This window comes from Budorcas taxicolor, chromosome 5 (genome assembly GCF_023091745.1).
Source record: "Budorcas taxicolor isolate Tak-1 chromosome 5, Takin1.1, whole genome shotgun sequence".
NCBI classification, from domain to species: Eukaryota; Metazoa; Chordata; class Mammalia; order Artiodactyla; family Bovidae; genus Budorcas; species Budorcas taxicolor.
In genome coordinates this window covers 33,203,553-33,221,109 of record NC_068914.1, presented here as the reverse complement: position 1 = coordinate 33,221,109, position 17,557 = coordinate 33,203,553, and positions in this window count along the sequence as shown.

Sequence of the window (17,557 nt, the reverse complement as noted above, 5' to 3'; positions counted from 1 at the left end):
CACCAGGGAAGTTCAAAAAGATAGCACTATTGCTGAGTGTTTGAATCTTGAGTTGTAGAGAATTATGATGAATACCATGCTTTTCTCTTGCTTAAGGGGTTGGATCACTTTTGATTTCTTTATTTCCCTGAGTGTCATTCTTGAAATAGAACTCATTTTCTCTACCAATTTTCCCTACCCCCTCCCAACTTCATTTCAAGAAGAAAAAATGACAAAATGTGATCATTTGTCTCCTAAGACTCTGAGGGTGTTAAAAGAGCGCTGAGTGGTAAAACAGATGGAATTATACTAAAAGCACATGGCCCCTTATAATTTTCTTCTTTAAAAAGCTCCAGAACTTAGGCTTAGTGATGGAGTAGATTTTTCTATTCTTGTGTAAGGCAATAAGAAATCTGTTTCCCCCTATTCTGACTCACTGCTGTTTTCCCAGAGTACATGTCCATTTTCAATCAGTCATTAAGAAATGATGATTTAATAGACTCTCATTACTGCTTCTGAAGAGACCATGAGTCCTAATTTTATTGAGAAGGGATATAAAGTATACCAGGTTATAAGAATACTATTTACTAAGTTTTTTCTGAAGCTTCTGTTGTTCAATGAAAAATAAACAGACGCCTTAGCTGCCTTTGCCATTACAGTTTATTTCTACCATTACATAAATGGTACATATACTTTTCTGTAAATAATGACTCAGTAGTGTTAAAGTATAGTTTTTCAATAAAGCTGAAATTTTTTGAAGTTAATATCTAGCATTGTGTTTCCAGCAAAATGAGGGTGATGGCTGCCAATCCTGTGCGAATGAAAATTGCTATTTTAGGAGGAATTTTTGTTAGCTCCTAGAAGCAGCAGTAAGATCTTTAAACTCTGTGCTTTAGATGGTACATTCAATCATTTGGAACAATGCCATTTTGCTGTTCAGCTTTTGACATACTGAATAAAGACAGTAGAAACTGAACGTCATTCCTTTTACTTTATCTTCAGATTTAGTTTTAAAATATTCTTTCAATTCTTTTGTGTGTGTGTGTGTGTGTGTGTGTGTGTGTGTAATAAAGTTTTATTAAAGTATAAAGGAGATAGAGGAAGCTTCTGACATAGGCATCAGAAGGGGTCTTTCAATTCTTTATATATTAATAGCTATATAGTCTCATGTACAAAAATTCATTGGAAAGATTTAGTATGACCATGTTACTTTGAGAACTCTATTTCTGGGAAATTCAAGCACAGATTGAAAACTGAAATTCAGATATCTACGGTGTGAATCCTTAGATCCAGTGTCTTAGCTGGATTAGGAAAGATATGACAGGAAACCCAAGTACAGCAGAAAATAGATGTCACAAGTTCAATAAATTCATTAGGGAAGCATTGTTAGTAAGTAATATCAACTTATTTGTATGTTCCTACAAAATGAAAAATTATACTGGGGCTATAAATGCACCAAGTTCCAAAGAATAGCAAGGAAAGACAAGAAGGCTTCCTTTAATGAACAATGTATAAAAATAGAGGAAAACAACAGAAGCAGAAAGACTAGAAATCTCATCAGGAAAATTGGAAATATCAAGGGAACATTTCTCCCAAAGATGGGCACAATAAAGGGTAGGAATGATAGAGACTTAGTGAACGCAGAAGAGATCAAGAGATGGAAAGAATACACAGAAGGGCTATACAAACAAGATCTTAATGAACCAAGTAACTACAATGGTGTGGTCAGTCACCCAGAGTCAGACATTCTGGAGTGTGAAGTCAAGTGGGCTTTAGGAAGCACTACTGTCTAATGGGTGTGATGGGAGTCTAGTAGAGCTATTCAAAACCCTTAAAGATGATGCTATCAAAGTGTTGCACTCAATATGTCAGCAAATCTGGAAGACCCAGCAGTGGCCCCAGGACTGGAAAAGGTCAATCCTTATCTCAGTTCCCAAGAAGAGTAGTACTAAAGAGTGGACAATTACACTCATCTCCCATGCTAGTAAGGTCATGCTTAAGATTTTGCATGGTAGGCTCCAGAACTTCCAGATGTCCAGCTTCCAGCTGAACTTGTTTCAACTTCCAGATGAACCAGGAACTTCCAGATGTCCAAGCTGGGTTTAGAAAAGGCAGAGGAACCAGAGATCAAATTGCAGATGTTTTCTGGATCATAGAGAAAGCAATGGAATTCCAGAAAAACATCTACCTCTGTTTCATTGACTATACTAAAGCCTTTGTGTGGATCATAACAAACTGCGGAAAGATCTTAAAGGGATGGGAGTACCAGACCATCTTACCTGTCTCCTGAGAAACCTGTATGTGAGTCAAGAAGCAACAGTTAGAACCCTGTATGAAACAACTGATAGGTTCAGGATTGAGAAAGGAGTACAATAGTCTCTGTTGTTGCCCTGTTTATTTAACCTATACACTGAGCACATCATGAGAAATGCTGGGCTGGATGAGTTATAAGCTGGAATCAAGACAGGCAGGAAAAACATCACCAACCTCAGATGTGCAAATGACACCACTCTGATGGCGAAAGCAAAGAGGAACTAAAGAACCTCTTGATGAGGATGAAGGAGGAGAGTGAAACAACCAGCTTAAACTAAATATTAAAAAAAACTAAGATCATGGCATCTGGCCCGATTACTTCATGGCAAATAGAAGGGGAAAAGGTGGAAGTAGTGACAGATTTCCTCTTCTTAGGCTCTAAAATCACTGTGAATGGTGACTGAAGCCATGAAATCAGACGATTGCTTCTTGGCAGAAAAGGTATGACAAACCTAGACATTGTTTTGAAAATCAAAGACAGTACTCTGCTATCAAAAATCTGTATAGTCAAGGCTATGGTCTTCCCAGTGGTCATGTACAGTTGTGAAAGCTGGACAATAAAGAAGGCAGAGCACCAAAAAATTGATGCCTTTCAACTGTGGTGCTGGAAAAGACTCTTGAGAGTCCTTTGGACATCAAGATAATCAAACCAGTCAATTTTAAAGGAAATAAACCCTGAATACTCATTGGAAGAACTGATGCTGAAGCTAAAGCTCCAGTATTTTGGTCACCTGATGTGAATGGCTGACTCATTGGAAAAGTGCCTGATGCTGGGAAAGATTGAGGGCAGAAGGAGAAGAGGGCATCAGAGGATGACATGACTGGATGGCATCACCAGTGCAATGGACGTGAACTTGGGCAAACTTAGACGATATGGGACAGGGAGGCCTGGTGTGCAGCAGTCCATGGGTTGCAGAGAATCAGACACAACTGGGTGACTGAACAACAACAACAACAATAAAAAGCCAGAATGAATATGGGAGGAACAGAGGTGGTTAATTCATATGGAAGGCAAGCATAAAGAGAAATGTGAATTCAACTAGGAGTTAGATGCCCTAGATCTAGGCTGTAATTGACATCTATCCCAGAGGGAAATCTGGGTAATTTATCCAGCCTGTCAGGATCTCCTCCCATTAAACTTGCATTTATCACAGAATTCTTGTGGAGAATCAAATGATGCAGTATATATTGAAGTGTTTTGCGCTTTCCTATTTCCATCTAGAGTAGATCATACTGGTGTCTCTGTCTCCTTCCTCCCATACCTTGTCCATGCAGTTTATCCTACCCATTCATTTTGTATGTCTCTCTCTGCCTCTTAAACTGTCAGCTCATTAAGGGTTGCTTCTGAATCATCTTGATATCTCCAGCCTCTAGTACGTTGAAAGTTCTTAATATACGTATGATAAACTTTATTTTCATAATCATTACTGTCATGTGAAAATCTTCAAGCTAACTTTATATTTGTTTTTTAAATATTTATTTGTTTCATTTATTTACCTGGCTTATATGCAGCGTGCTGGATCTTTGATTTTTGTTGCAGCATGTGGGATCTTTTAGTTGGTACATTCAGAGTCTTTGTTTTTAGTTGGGGCATGTGGGATCTAGTCCCCTAACCGTGGATGGAACCTGGACCCCCCTGCATTGGGAATTTCGAGTCTTAGCCACTGGACCAAAGTTCCCAAACTTAATTTAAATAAATAAATAAATTTGGTATTTGTTCTGGATGCAAACCTTGAACACTTTCTCAGGTTCCTGCCATGGCCTCTTTCTTTCCTTAAAGCAGCTTTTCTTCTGGGACTGTGTCTGCCCCTGCCTTTGCCAAGTTTATTGAACAGGTTGGAGTCTGCAGTGACACCGCTGGGCTATGTGGCTCTTGCACCCTATTTCACTGCACCCTTCTGTGCCATTTTCCCCTGCAGTGGATTGAATAGTGGTCCCCAAAAAGGTATGGCCTAGTCTTCACCCCTGGCATCTCTGAAGGTGATTCTTACTTGGAAATAGGGCTTTTCATATGTAGTTACGGATCTTGCGATGAAATCATCTATCTAAATCCAATAACTGGTCTCCTTACAAAGGAAAGAAGAGGGAGTTTTGGGACACACAGACACAGATAAGAAACATGGAGGAGGAAGTGATGAGGAAATGGAGGCAGAGGATGGAGGGACTTGGCAAGAGTTGCCAGCAGCCCCCAGAAGCTGGGAGAGGATATGGACAGATTTGCCCTCAGAGCCTGCCCAGGGAGCAGATCTTGTCAGCACCTTGGTTACCGAGTTTTGACCAACTGAAAACTGAAGCAGCCAACCAGATGTCCCCGTCCTTCCTTCCTTAGACTGTGCCACGATGTGGTGCCTTCTTACACTCTTTCCCAGGACTTCTCAGTGACCACCCGTCACACGTGCAAAGCTCAGTCCTTGGTATCCTCCCGGTTCACTGTGGAGGCCAGCACTGTAATAACACCACATGGTATTGTCTCGTGTTTTCACAGTTAGACATAAAGCTTACAAATTTTCCTAAGCTCATAAACAGTCCTAAGAAATGGGCATACATTCATTACTTGGATTATATAATTCAGTGACTCATTAATTATACTTTGAAGAATTTTAAAATAACTTCTGCATTTATGAGATTAAGGTTTAGTTGATTCATTGATATTTTATTATTTTTGGACTCTCTTTATTTTTTTAAATCAAAGAGTGGTGTTAGGAGCTGAGGTGAACTGGGAGAGAAGTGAGTTGAACTGGGAAAGATCTGAGCCGCCAAGTGTTGGAGTTGCCAGAATACTCGATTAAACCACCAAGCCCCAAATGAAGGAGTTAAATAAACCTTTAATCACTTAGTGAGATGATGCAAGCAATGGAGTGAAATAGGATAGAGTGCTGTTTTTCTTATGGAATGGCAAACTTGTGGGGCATTAGGTGGGTCACCTCAGATAATTCACTGTGGAGCCTGACCTAAAGCCTCTGGCAGATTTGTGATCTGTGGAGTTGGGGAGGGAGAGCAAAGCAGGTAAAAGAGAGGAAAAGTACTGGTTACTGAGTCAGAGTTGAGAGAGATGTCCTCAAGCTTTTCCCCTCCTCCTCCACATGAGGTTATGGCAAAGACCCTTGAAGAAAACAGTTGCCCAGATCCTCTAATAAACAAACCTAGGAATGAAGGCACCAGGGCTAGCTATGCAAAACTATGTGAGAGTAGGACAAGCCATAGTTTGGGGTGAGTCTCTTGAAGAATTTTCCAGTTTGTTGTGATCCACACAGCCAAAGGCATTGGTGTAGTCAATAAAGCAGAAGTAGGTGTTTTTCTGGAACTCTCTTACTTTTTTGATGATCCAACGGATGTTGGCAATTTAATCTCTGGTTCCTCTGCCTTTTCTAAATCCAGCTTGAACACTGGGAAGGTCACAATTCTCGTATTGTTGAAACCTGCCTTGGAGAATTTTGAGCATTATTTTGCTAGCATGTGAGATGAGTGCAAGTGTGAAGCAGTTTGAGCATTCTTTGGCATTGCCTTTCTTTGGGATTGGAATGAAAACTGACCTTTTCCAGTCCTGTGGCTGCTGCTGAGTTTTCCAAATTTGCTGACATATTGAGTGCAGCACTTTCACAGCATCATCTTTTAGGATTTGAAATGGCTCAACTGGAATTCCATCACCTCCACTAGCTTTGTTCATAGTGATGCTTCCTAAGGCCCACTTGACTTCACATTCCAGGATGTCAGTCTCTAGGTGAGTGATCACACCATCATGGTTATCTGGGTCATGAAGATCTCTTTTGTATAGTTCTTCTGTGTATTCTTGCCACCCTGTGTATTATTGTATATTCAAGAGATGGGAATACAGTCCATCCTAAGGAAATCAGTCCCAAATATTCATTGGAAGGACTGATGCTGAAGCTGAAACTCCAGTACTTTGGCTACCTGATGTGAAGAACTGACTCATTGGAAAAGACCCTGATGCTGAGGAAGTTTGAAGGCAAGAGGAGACAGAGGATGAGATGGCTGGATGGCATCACCATCTCGATGGACATAAGTTTGAGTAGGCTCCAGGAGCTGGTGATGGAAACGGAAGGCTGGCATGCTGCAGTCCATGGGGTTGCAAAGGGTTGGACACAATTGAACGACTGAACTGAACTGGGGTGAGTCTTGACTGCAACTCCTTTCTTGTAAACTGACAAAATTTTACAACTTTAGACCATATTTGCATCAAGAAATTAAAGTTAAATATTAAAAATAATAAGTTGGTAATAGCTACACTGTGCTGTTTTGGGCTATCAGCAGAGCCAGTGATATTGCCTACTTACTAAAGTTAAACTATATTTTTACTTTTGTATATGTTTTGGGAAACCAAAACCAGACAGATATATACAATTAAGAGGAAGTTCTTTGAAGAACTGTAGAACAGAAAGGAACATGGGATGATTTACTTGCTAAGTAAAATTAAGTTGACAAAGTTGTGTGAGTTAGAGCAGACCATCCATGTTGTATCTGTACCAATATATACTAGTGAGACTGTGACATGAAAAAAATAAAAACTATACTCTAAAAGAAGAAATGTAAACATTGTTATATTCTATCAACAGTAATAGACTTCCCTGGCAGTCCAGATGCCAAGATTCCATGCTTCCAAGGCAGGGATTGCGGGTTCAGTCCCTGGTCAGGGAACTAAGATCTCACATGCCTTTCAACCTAAATGAATAAATAATATTTTAAAATATCAAGTGATAAACCATGTATGCATTATGAAATGATTACCACAGTCTAGCTAATAAACACATCCACCACTTCATACTTATTTTTCTCCCTCCCACCTTGCCCCTTTCCTTCCTTCCTTCGTGGAAAGAGTGCTTAACTGTCTTAGCAGATTTCAGGTTTATATGTGGAATATAAATAATCAAACTCATAGAAGAAGCAGGAAGTGGTAGTCACCAGCGGGTAAAGGAAGGGTAGGGAGAAATGGGAGCTGTTAGTCAAAGGGCACTAAACTTTATGTAGGATAAACTTACTTTAAAAAAATAAATGTTGATTACACCTTCAGATATTTACTCTGCTCAATAGGTTTTGCTTCAAACTCCAGGTATCTTTTCAGGAGAAGTACCTCTAAATTGGCTTCCCTGATAGCTCAGCTGGCAAAGAATCTGCCTACAATGCAAGAGACCCCAGTTTGATTCCTGGGTTGGAAAATTCCCCTGGAGAAGGGGTAGACTACCCACTCCAATATTCTTGGGCTTCCCTGTTGGCTCAGAAGGTGAAGAATCCGTCTGCAGTGTGAGAGACCTGGGTTCAATCCCTGGGTTGGGAAGATCCCTTGGAGGAGGGCATGGCAACCCACTCCAGTATTCTTGCCTGAAGAATCCCATGGACAGAGGATTCTGGTGGGCTACGGTCCATGGGGTTGCAAAGAGTTGGACATGACTGAGTGACTAAGCACACCTCTAAACTGAAGGTTGTTGTTCCCACTGTTAAGCTGAAAAATATAGTAAATACACTATCAACCAAAAACAGTCTGGAAACACAGCAAAAATAGGGTAATTTTCAAGGGTGTGGAGGGTATAGAAGACTGCTCATAGGACAGGATCTGTGACTTAAGTACTGGAAGTAGAACGGACCCATAGACCTTGCAGGGCACGGCAATCTGAACTTTGGAAACAGGATGAGCAAAAGTGCTGGGGTAAAGAAATTACCATGGCAAACTCATGGGAGCCTGACTCCATGATTCTAAGCTCTGACTAAGAGCTTAGATTCTAAGCTCCGTGTAATTAAGCTCTGACTAAAGCAAGGTCAATAATTTAACCTAACTGCTCCTTAGGTTAAAACCCTGCCTCAGCCACCTACCGCCTATGTCAGTTGAGCAAGTTATTTCATCTCTCTGTGACTCAGTTTCCCACTCTGACACTGAGGCAAGGCTAGCAGTGATCCCATAAAGCCATTAGAAGTAGAACAGTTCATACATAGACAGCACTTAGATAAGTGCTGGGAAATTGCCACTTAAGATTAAGATTGAGAAAGTCATAAGAAACTATTGTTACCACCCTGACAATGAGAACGATGTAGATTTGTTACAAAATAATGGTTTTTAAACCTACTCAAGACCTAAGAAAGCAAAGAAACTTAAATAAACTGAAAATCCAGAGTGCTGAAAAGAGACACCACCCCTAGCTGCTCTCAGTATAAAAGAAGTACTAAAAGAAGAATCTGCCATTGAGTGAGTAAGAAGAAATGAGTTAAATTTTAATAAACTTTAAATAAGCACATGAGTGATCTCGTGATGGTTTGGAATTCTGAGGAACAGTGACTACAGGATGGGTCTGTATCTATGCATCAACTCTTTCCTATGTGCTTTCACTGATTTTGTAGTGTCCTTGTAAGTATAAAGCTGAGGGCATGTATAGAAAGCTTATGAAAAATCTGAGATTTTCACTGAGTTCAAAGTAGTTGGAGGAGCAAGAAATCTGAGAGAATCCTCTTGGAAGCACTCCGGTCTTTACCAAGTGTAAGTAGTGACCTCTTAACACTTTGAAAGGAGCAGGAATGCTGAGAGCCATTCCCTTGAGACTCTGCAGCCTTTCTTGCAAGCCCTGCATATGCTGCGTGAAGCTAAGGAAGGACAGAAAGAGAGCAGTGAACAAGGCCCAGGAGAGAAAGTGAATTCCCAGTGGGAAGAATTGCTGACAGGAAGGTTAATGAGGCAGAGAAAGATCATCCACAGTGTGGAAACCAGGTGTCTTATCTACAAGCAGAATTAAATATCCTGAGTCTTGCTGGCATTCTCAAGTCCTGCTGAGAGGGAAGTCCAGGTTCTTTTCTCAGTGGTTAACTGAGTCAAAGATGTCAAAAGCCCAAACAAAGCTCAAATTCAGAGAAGACTACCATTCCCACACTGGCAGCATGACAGAAGAAGGCGTGAGCCTTTTCTGAAAGAATATGTTTTTCCCTTCAGTCTTGATTGTTCTTTGCACACATTTAGCATAAAATAGTAAAATGTTGAAGAAGCATGGAAAGGTGGCTGACAGTCAAAACAGTCAATAGACATTAACCTAGAAATGGTAAAGATGTTAGTATTATTTTAAAATTACCTGTTGTAAATAACCCCAGACATCTAGTAGAAAAGGTAGACAGTGTGAATCAACACATGAAAATTCAGACTATAAGAAAAAGACTGTTTAAAAACTCAGTGAAAATGCTCCACTTGAAAACTATAAGATATAAAGAATGCATTCCATGGATGTAACAGCAGAATGGATACAGCATAAGATGAAATCAGTCCATTTTAAGATAGAGATTATCTAAACCAAAATATAAAGAGGAGATAAAGAGTGAAAAAAATAACAGATTACCTGAGAACTGTGAGACAATATCAAACAACATATTAATATAATTGCAGTCCCTTTAGGAGAGGGGAACACAGTGAGGCTGAAGAAATATTTCAATGAAAGTGAAAAGAAAGTGAAAGTGAAGTTGCTCAGTCATGTCTGACTCTCTGTGACCCCATGGACACATGGGGCCTACCAGGTTCCTCCATCCATGGGATTTTTCAGACTAGAGTACTGGAGTGGGTTGCCATTTCCTTCTCCAGAGGATCTTCTCAACCCAGGGATCGAACCTGGGTCTCTCACATTGCAGGCAGATGCTTTACCATCTGAGCCACCAGGGAGGCCCAATATTTGAATAAATAATATCTTTTTATGCAAAATTGAACAGAGAGCAATCTACAAACCCAGTAAATTCAGGAATCTTAGGAAAACTTTGAATACAAAGAAAATCATTACTGATGTACAATATAATCTGACTGCTGCAACCAAAGATAGGAGGGAAATCTTAAAATCAGCCAGTATAGAGATATATGGCTTAAAAGGGAACAAAGATAAGAACAGCTAACTTCTTGTCAGACACAATGGAAACCAAACAGATGATGGAACCTGTAAATTTAGAATTCCACATCTGGAAAACAGTACTGTTCAAACGTGAAGACTCAGTAAAACACTGCAGGCAGACAAAAGCTAAGATGTTTTGTTGACCACTACCTTGCACTAAAGGAAGCACTGAGAAAGTATTTAGGCTGAAAGGTATTAATACCAGATGAAAACTTAGATCTGTAGAACAGAACAAAGAACAAAAGACTGGTTTTGGTGTACATCTGTCTCTCCTTCAGTTCAGTTCAGGTGCTCAGTCGTGTCTGACTCTTTGCGACCCCATGAACGGCAGCACGCCAGACCTCCCTGTCCATCACCAACTCCCAGAGTTTACCCAAACTCATGTCCATTAAGTCAGTGATGCCATCCAACCATCTCATCCTCTGTCATCCCCTTCTTCTCCTGCCCTCAATCTTTCCCAGCATCAGGGTCTTTTCCAGTGTGTCAGCTCTTCTCATCAGGTGGCCAAAGTATTGGAGTTTCAGCTTTAAGACCAGTCCTTCCAATGAACACCCAGGACTGATCTCCTTTAGGATGGACTGGTTGGGTCTCCTTGAAGTCCAAGGGACTCTCAAGAGTCTTCTCAAACACCATAGTTCAAAAGCATCAGTTCTTCGGCGTTCAGCTTTCTTTATGGTCCTACTCTCACATCCATACATAACTACTGGTAAAACCATAGCCTCGACTAGACAGACCTTTGTTGACAAAGTAATGTCTCTGCTTTTGAATATGCTGTCTAGGTTGGTCATATCTTTCCTTCCAAGGAGTAAGTGTCTTTTAATTTCATGGCTGCAATCATTATCCATAGTGATCTTGGAGCCCAAAAGAAAAAGTCAGCCACTGTTTCCACTGTTTCTCCATCTATTTGCCATGAAGTGATGGGACTAGATGCCATGATCTTAGTTTTCTGAATGTTGAGCTTTAAGCCAACTTTTTCACTCTCCTCTTTCACTTTCATCAAGAGACTCTTTAGTTCTTCTTCACCTTCTGACATAAGGGTGGTGTCAGAGGCATATCTGAGGTTATTGATATTTCTCCCAGCAATCTTGATTCCAGCTGCTTCTTCCAGCCCAGTTTTTCTCATGATGTACTCTGCGTATAAGTTAAATAAGCAGGGTGACAGTATACAGCCTTGACATCATATATATTTTATTTCTTTATTGCATAAAATTTATCTGTTCAAAACTTATATACAGAAATGCATTGTGAGATTTATAGCACATGAAAAGCATCTCACAGTACTTAATACAATCTTACAAAAATAAGAGGTATAACTTATTGTGAATGCCTCCTATGTGCCTGGCACCATTATTTATACATATAACTCAGGTTTATAGCCCTTATTTTATAAACTAGGAAGCCAAGGCTCAGATAAGTGAAGTCACTTGCATAACACCCTACAGCCTCTAAGTTGCAAAATAAGAATTTTGGCCCTTGCCTTCATACACTCTAAAACGCAAGAACAAGGTTTTAACATTGTTTGCATGAAAACTCTATGAATAGGAAACAGGTTAATAAATTATTAATGATTAATAAATTATTAATAATAAATTATTATGTGTCCATTTGATGGGATATTATGCAACTGTTAGATATCTAAGTGGGCTGACCTGGAGCAATATCCATGACATAATTTTAAATGGAAAATGTCTGGTTGAATATAATGAGAATAGTGTGTGTTTGTGTGTGTGTGTGCTCATGCACATAGATATAGATATATATACATATGCATATTTTGATGCTTTTATGCACAAACTCACACTCACACATACACATATAGAGAAAGACTTGCTATTCGGTTGTTAAGTTGTGTTCAATTCTTTGTGATCCCATGGACTGTAGCCTGCCAGGCTTCTCTGTCTATGGGGTTGTCCAGGCAAGAATACTGGAGCGTGTTACCATTTCCTTCTCTAGGACATCTTCCTGGATCAGAGATCAAACCTACATCTGCTTCATTGGCAGGCAGATTCTTTACCACAGAACCACCAGGGAAGTCTAAAGAGAGACTAACTCTTAACAATATATAAAAATTGCTAAGGGATTTTGAATCTTAAGAAAAAGTCCTTTAGAACTTGAGGGTCAGGATTGAAAGAGAGAGCTTTTATTAACAGCAGTAACTTTTGATGTTTATAAAATTTAACTGCATACTAAGATTATTCTCTCAATTTTCAAAAGCCTAGTTTTTAAGTAAATGTTTTGCTCATTTCACTACACTGATTTAATGGAGGACTCACACATAAGCTTATTAGGGGTAAAGGCCATTAATTCTTTCTTTGCTTTTTACCCTGCTTAATGCACTGGCATATAGACGTTAATATTCACTGACTTTTCAATTAGAAGGATGTTGGTAATGGTAAAGGTAAAATTGCATTTAAATACTGGCATAAGGGATGAACACAGAAATAAATTGGACCGCTTAGAATAATACATAATATAAGAGGTAACATTTGAACAGATACTGAATGCTTTGTTGGCTGATCTATGAAACATATCACTTTGGGCAAGTGAAAGTAAAGTCGCTCAGTCGTGTCCGACTCTTTGTACCCCACAGACTGTAGCCTATCAGGCTCCTCCGTCCATGGGATTTTCCAGGCAAGAGTGCTGGGGTGGATTGCCGTTTCCTTCTCCAAGAATGATACACAAAGAGAGGGGAAGAAGAAAGGTGTAGGTATGTGTTGCTGAAATCGAGTCTTTTTTTTAGTTTTTGAAAAATGATGAGCTGAGGAAGGTAGGTTGGTGCCCAATTGAAGAGTGAAGGGAGTTCCATCAATGGATTTTGAACAGGATATACCTCAGATTTGAGTGTTTTAGGAAGATTAATTTGCAAGGAGTTCTTTGAAGCAAAAGTCAGTCCTCTTAGCCATTACAGGAACTCTGTTAATTTTCTCCTTTCTCACTTTTCCAGCCACCCCTCCCATATTGTGGCCCTACTTCCTTTTCCTCTGCTCTCTTGTTCTGACACCTTTGTCCCTCCTTGGGCATGACAGTAACAGCCCACAGACACCCTTCTGTTTTTCTGAGCTGCTCTTCTTACTCATAGAATAAGTATTCTTTCACACCTCTGTTGAATATATCAGTTCTCTTTTCTGCTTGTCTTTTAAAAAATTTATTTATTTATTTTTGGTTGTGCTGGGATTTTGTTGCTGCACAAAGACTTTCTCTAGTTCTGGAGAGTGAGGTCTACTCTTTTGCTGCAGTGCACGAATTTCTCACTGTGGTGGCTTCTCTTGTTGCAGAGCAGAGGCTCTAGGTGTATGAGGCTCAGTAGTTGCAGCTTGCTGGCTCTTGGGGACACTGGCTTCAATAGTTGTGACTTGTGGGCCCTAGAGCTTGTAGGCTTCAGTCGTTGCAGCACACGGGCTCAGGAGTTGTGGCTGCCAGGCGCTAGAGCACTGGCTCAGTAGTTGTGATGCGTGGGCTTAGTTGCTTCGAGATGTGGAATCTTCCCAGACCAGAGATTGAATCCATGTCCCCTGCACTGGCAGGTAGATTCTCATCCATTGTACCAGCAGGAAAGTCCCTGCATGTCTTGTTTTTAACCTCTGTCCACGTGGACAAGCAACTGTGATGGGAAACACTGAATCTTTCAGGGTTAAATACTCCCACAAGACTTAAAGCCAAAAAAAGCAATTCTTCATATTTCTGCTCCACAAAGTGACACAGTGAAGCTTGTAGTAGCACATACCCTACAGGACTACAGTTTCTTTTACCTGCAAGAATAAGACAACTTTTTTTTTTTAATTAATTTTTATTTCTTTATTTGTCTGTGCCAGGTCTTAGTTGTGGCGTCTGGGATCTTTGATTTTCGTTGTGGCGTGCACAATCTAGTTCCCTGACCAGGGACTGAACCCAAGTCCCCTACGTTGGGAGCATAGAGTCTTAGCCACTGGACCACCAGGGAAGGCTCAAGATAAACTTTTTGCCTAGAATACCTTTCTCATCCCCACTTTCCTCCCTACCCTCATTTCACCTGGCTAATCTCTACTCATCCTTCCCCTCTCACATTGGACTCACTTCTTCCAGGGAGGCTTCCCTGACATCTCACACCTCAGTTACATCTATATAACCATGAACTATACACTTCTGTTATTACACTGAGGTGCAGTTGTTCATTTTTCTATATTCTCTGCTGAGCTGTAAATTTCATTCTGTTTTGTAACAAATCTGTCGTATTCATCTTTTTGTAACAAATCTGTCATATTCATCTTTTATGACCAGATCTTAGCCTAGTTGTTGGAATTTAGTAGACTCTCAGCAAATGTTACAGGAAAGAATGAATAACATGTCTATAAAAATATAGACAGGTATTTCCTTATGGTTTTCATGAAACTCAATTTCTCACAACTCTTTTCTTGTCAAGCATTTTTTTGTGTTCATGTGATTACAAAGCATTGCTTCCCCCACCCACCCCAGAAGACATTATGTTATATATGTGTTGATTTCATAACCATGTTTGTAAAAGGCATTATTTGAATCAAATGAACTCTTTAATTTTGGTTTCTTGCCCACTGAAAGAATTTGAGAGGGGTAAGGGGAGTATTTTAAGGATACTTGTGTGAACATAAAAGCAGTTAACAGACTTGTTAAAGTGTTTGAAAAGACTACCTCACAGTAAGTCAGTATTACAGATCTAGCTATTACATGTCTGTTCTACACTTTTTACACTCTAATTATTCTAACCTTTATTATACAGGAAGGTATTAAGAATTTACTGACTAAGATGAGACTTAAGAATATTGCCCCAGTAGAAAAATGCTTCCTTCTAGAAGCTGTTAAGAATCTCTCATTGTCATAAGCTTTCATTTTAATTCTAATCTGCTCTTCTGTACAACTGTGAAATTAACTAATCATACCCTGCTTGGGTTCCCAATTGTGGTTTTCCATTTCCTGCACACCACCGTAAAAGAAACCACTTACTGTTGGTCTTCCCAGTAGGACTGAGCCCAAGTAGTTGAACAGGGTCACTCTACAGAAGTGGTCAGGAGAGGCACACACTTGGATTTGCAGGAGTAAATGGCAGTGGTTTGCTCTCTTTGCAAAGCTTCTTTAAGAAATCAGTTTTGACAAGATGCTTTGTCACATGCTGGACATTTCTTTTTAATGAAGGGATGAACGGAAGATAATTTAATCTGAAATGCTGACACCTATGTAGCTAGGGAGTAATTGGATACTGTCTGAAAAATTATTTGAGCACCTCAGAGACAGAATCGACATAAACTGAAGGTGGTTTGAAGGCCCATCATGGTCCTCGCGTGGCTCTTTTACCTAGGTTGTGGGTCAGCCATAGCCCTTACTTTGTGTCTACCCTCACAAAGGCAGAAAAGATAATTTGGTATCACAGCATACATGGATTTTATAAGACTAGGATATTGTCTACTTCTAACACAGCTATTAATTTAGTGACCTTCCTCTTGGATGCTTATTTTATACAGGAAGGAAAGCAATAATTCTATTGTGTTAGATGTTGAACCACATGTTTTTAACAAAATGTGTAGTCTCTTTGGCTTTAAAAATTCCTTTCGAGAGCTCCAAAAGAGTTTATTGTTTAAAATGTTCCTAGCATCTGATTCCAACAGGTACAACACAGTTATCAGAATGGAAGAAAGTCAAATATGGGGATAGAGGACAGGAGCGGATGTGGTATAGGGAGTGAACATCCTGCCTTGACCAAGGCAGTGACATGGTCTGAAACTCAGTGAGAAGCTTAAATCCTCAGTTTGCCATGTTCTGAGAAAGCAAAGAGCCAAAGGAAATCTCATGACAAAAACTTCTGTAAAACAGAATCACATATAAAATAAAATAATAACTCCAGCATGTGAACTTTCATAAACCTTTATGTTCACCTGTCCAAATGTGCTAGGATGCATGCCTCCATCATGGCCATCTTGAAATCAAGTTGATTTTTGATAAACATTTCCCTGTTCAGTTAAGGCTCATCAGCAGACCCTTTGTATTTTCTTAATATTCTGAAATAGAGCATTATTAATTTTTAACCATTTATCCATTTTATCTGGCAATGAAAACATTACTTTATGGACAGATTTCATTTTCTTAGGATGCCTGGGAACCCAGTGTCACCTGTTTCTTCATTGTGTTTCAAATTTATAGGATTAGAATGTAAAGCTTAGGCTTCCCGGGTGGCTCAGTGAGTAAAGAATCTGCCTGTCAATGCAGGAGACATGGGTTCTATCCCTGGGTCAGGAAGATCCCCTGGAGTAGGAAATGGCATCCACTCCAGTATTCTTGCCTGGGAAATTCCGTGGGTGGAGGAGCCTGGCAGGAGTCCAGGGGAATCACAAAGCGTTGACAAGACTGAGCATGCATACGCAGCATAGCACAGCGAACAGAGCTTACCTGTCCACAGGAGTCACAAAGTAGGCCAAGAGTTTGCTATTAAAAGGGCAAAACTAGTCTTTCATTCTCAGACAAAATGTTGCCTCTCATTTCTTTTCTGAAACATGCACCCATCTTGGTCTACCTTTTCCTTCTCTCCTTTGATAAGAGACGTGGGAACAGAAAAATATACCTCCACTAGGGAAAGAATTAAATCCCAGCTTAATGATAAATTCCAAATGAAACTTGGCTTCAGTGTTGGGAAGCATTGGAGACTGTGGAGCTCTGACCCCCTGGGGACCCAGCCCCTCCTGATCAAGGCCCCCACCACCCTTTAACCAGTACTTGTCACTGCCATGCTTGAACAGGGCGTTTGTTGTTTAGTCACTGAGTCCTGTCCAACTCTTTTGTGACCCCGTGGACTGTAGCCTACCAGGCTCCTATGTCCGTGGGATTTTCCAGTCAAGAATACTGAAGTGGATTGCCATTTCCTTCCCTAGGAGATCTTCCCAACCCAGGGATGAAACCTGCATCTTCTCTCCTGCACTGCAGTAGGTTTCTTTACCACTGAGCCACCAGGGAAGCCCTGAACAGGGCATAGTATAGACCAATTTCCCAATTATTTCAAGGGAAAACAGATATTAGATTTTCCTTAAAAAAAAAAAAAACTCCTGATTATAAAAGATTGCTCCCCAAAACATGTGTGTTCCTTATGTAGTTTCTTTATTTAGATCCTTGACCACAAACTCTAGCCTTGCATTTGCAGCTGTGTAAAGGACATTTTCACTGAGCACTCTCTGCTCACCTCGAGTTTGATTTCACTAACGCTAAATTGATGATTCCCTATAAACTAGAAACTTTTCTCCTCCACCTAATATTTTATTTTGATTAATGATCATCCCTACCCCAATACTCCTTGTAATGTTATTTTCAAGTTCCTCAATACCGTTAGATAAAGTCTATATTTTTTTCTTCATAATCCTCTCAAAATTATGTTTCCCTTTGACTTCCATTAAGCAGGTACTAGG